The sequence below is a fragment of the Mus pahari genome, chromosome 3, assembly GCF_900095145.1.
Source record: "Mus pahari chromosome 3, PAHARI_EIJ_v1.1, whole genome shotgun sequence".
Classification (NCBI taxonomy): domain Eukaryota; kingdom Metazoa; phylum Chordata; class Mammalia; order Rodentia; family Muridae; genus Mus; species Mus pahari.
In genome coordinates this window covers 70,901,691-70,904,811 of record NC_034592.1, presented here as the reverse complement: position 1 = coordinate 70,904,811, position 3,121 = coordinate 70,901,691, and the positions used below count along the sequence as shown (strand labels likewise).

General features: G+C 34.3%; 1 protein-coding gene across 1 annotated transcript in view; it reads right to left on the bottom strand.

Moving 5' to 3' along the window:
* LOC110319184 (olfactory receptor 998-like) overlaps positions 1-3,121 on the bottom strand; it is an 8,141-nt gene that overhangs the window by 751 nt on the left and 4,269 nt on the right. The window lies entirely within an intron of this gene.

Genomic DNA, 3,121 nt, shown 5'->3' with positions numbered 1-3,121 from the left:
TTCTGTTATGAAACAAAAGTATATTCTTTTATTATAATCACTAACAACTACAAATGTATTAATTCAATGACAGATTATTGGACAATATTATTGAAATGGAAATGATTGTATCTTCTTTGGATGGTTAGCTATGGAAATATGTAGAATCTTGGGTACAGGGTCTTGATTTCTCTTGATTTTGTAACTTTTCCCACGAAGATTGTCTAGTTATGTGTTCTAAATTTTCTTCAAAAAAGTTCCATTTTAAAAGAGAATTGCTATGTTTAAGGGTAGTTATAACTGTTCATGCTCATAAACTACTCTCCATAAAAATAAAAAATGTACAAACTCTTTGAAAGATGTGACATTTAAATGCAGCTGATGTCATTAAAGGAGATTAAACTTACTTAGCAGATGGAAAAACCTAATGGGACAGCCATTTGCCATAGAAATTATGCAGAAAAATCAATCACATAATAAGCTAAAATAATATAAAATTATCTTAAAGTTTCCAATATTTAACATAAGTTTCTTAGGTATACATACTTAAATCAACCAATAACTTTTCTGAAATACTATGTCTTTTATTCACGATAAGATTGTCACTTATTATCCAAGGAAGAACAACATTTTCTAATTACTAGAGGAGGTTTATGTAGGATAATTTATGAAAATAAAATTGTAACATAATCAAATTATGTTCCTTAAATAAAAGAAATACAGTATTGAAGTTATTGATAATTTCTGTAGGCCCCAATATATGGCACTTTCAAATAGCTGCTAGTGACTACCTTATTCAAATATTTTCAATGGTAAAAAGTGATTGAAATTATTTGAATAATGCTAACTAATTATTTTATAGCTGTCATAGGCATTAACCTGAGATTTAGGGGAAGGGGACTGTTAGCCATTGCAGAAATGTTTGTGTTCTTGATCATCCAAATATACCAATTCAAGTGACTGTGTGAAGCAAAGGCAGGTCCATGAAACACCTAGGTTTAGAGCAATGACTATACACTTGATTGGTTTGTTTTTATTTATTACAAGTAATTATGAACCTTCCATAAAATATGTCATGGAATCTTTATGTTCTTCCTGTGCCTTTATGTTAGAACCTACAATGCCTTTTTGTACTTTATATCTTGCAAAATTATTCATTTAAAACTGAGAAAACCATACACATTTTAAAATACAATGTATTGTTTTAATATATATATACATACATACATATATATATATATATATATATTATGGAAAGGCACAATGATCAATTATAGCACATTACTCTTCTCACATGTTTTTCATATATAAAATAATATAAAATTATATCTCAATGGTTCTGATATTTAACATGAGATTCTTATATATAATATATAGATATAGATATATAGGTATATAGATATTTGCAGCAAAATTCAAGAGCACATAAAATATCTTAGTAATTTTCAAAACTATATTGCATTACTATAAAAATTACTCAAAATTATTTAAAATCAGGCAATATCCTTAAAAGAAAATGCATGAACCAGTTATTCAGGCTCCTGGGACATTGTGTTTCTAACATTCAGAGTGATGCTGGAATTTTTCATCCATATTTCATAAGTTTTATAGAGGTCAAGCTATAATGCACTCACTTCTTTAGGAATATCCTTTCTGCAACTTCTTTTACTAATTCAAAAGCAATGATCTGTGTTTTTTTGGATAAAGAATACTCATCACCCTACATGGTGATGGCCTTTCTGTAAAGCATGACTTTCCAAGTACTTGGTGAAGAAAATGATCTGACCATGCTGATTGACCTGGTCATAAAGAAAGTATTCCTGGATGAATGTTCACCCAGTGACTGCACAAAATAAAGACTATCATCTGGAGCTATGCTTAACTCAAAGCTAGGTCCCTAAAGAGCTTAGTCTCAGGAGCTCACTCCTAAAGGGACAAAATTAACATAATTTCAACAGCATTCAAGCTGTATTACTTTCTAACAATGTTTTACTCTTAAAGCAACTCTCTCTGTGTTGGGGGTGGGGACTGTGTGTGTGTGTGTGTGTGTGTGTGTGTGTGTGTGTGTCTGTGTATGTGTGTGTGTGTGTGTATATGTGTGTGTGTGTTCTTACTTGCTGAGAAGACCTTTTTCACCTTGATTTTTTTTGTTTATTTTATTTATTTGCATTTCAAATGTTGTCCCACTTCCAAGGTTCCCCTCTACAAACCCACCATCCCATCCCCACTTCCCTTTGCATCTATAAGGGTGCACCCTCACCCACCTACCCACCCCATTCCCACTTCATGAGTCTAGAATTCCCTTATGCTGGCATATTAAACCTCCACAGGACCAGGGGCCTCCCCTACCATTGATGGAAGATAAGGCAATCCTCTGCTACATAAGTATTTTGAGCTATGGGTCCCACCATTCGTACCAGAATTGTTCTTATCTAAAGGAAATACAGGGACAAAAAAAGGAGCAGAGACTGAAGGAAAAGCCATCCAGAGACAACGCTACCTAGGGATACATCCCATCTGCAGACACCAAACACAGACACTATTTATTGCTGATGCCAAGAACTACTTGCTGACAGGAACATGGTATAGCCTTTTCCTAAGAGGTTCGGCCAGCACCCGACCAATACAGATGCACATACTCACAGCCAATCATCAGACTGAGCACAGGGACCCCAATGGAAGAGTTAGGGGAAGGACAGAAAGAGCTGAAGGGATTGCAACCTATAAGAAGAACATCAATATCAACTAACTGGACCATCCAGAGCACCCAGGAATTAAACCACCAAGCAAAGAGTTTACCTTCAATTTTTAAATCAGCCTATACAGAGCAATAGTTGTTCTCAAAATGTGCATACCTGTGCATATGATGTATAATCATCTTCATCTCCTCAATTACCTTTTTATGTCTCCCCTTCTTTCCTCATACACATCTATAAAAGTTCCCTCTCTACTTTTGTATCCTACCTTTCTCCTACAGAGTTAATGAGCTCATAAGAGGACCCTAAAAAGAAAGTAATCTACACACCTATGGTCACTTGAGTTTTGACAAGGGAGCTAAACCATCCAGTGGAAAAAAGACAGCATTTTCAACAAATGGTGCTGGCACAACTGGCGGCTATCATGTAGAAGAATGAGAGTTGAT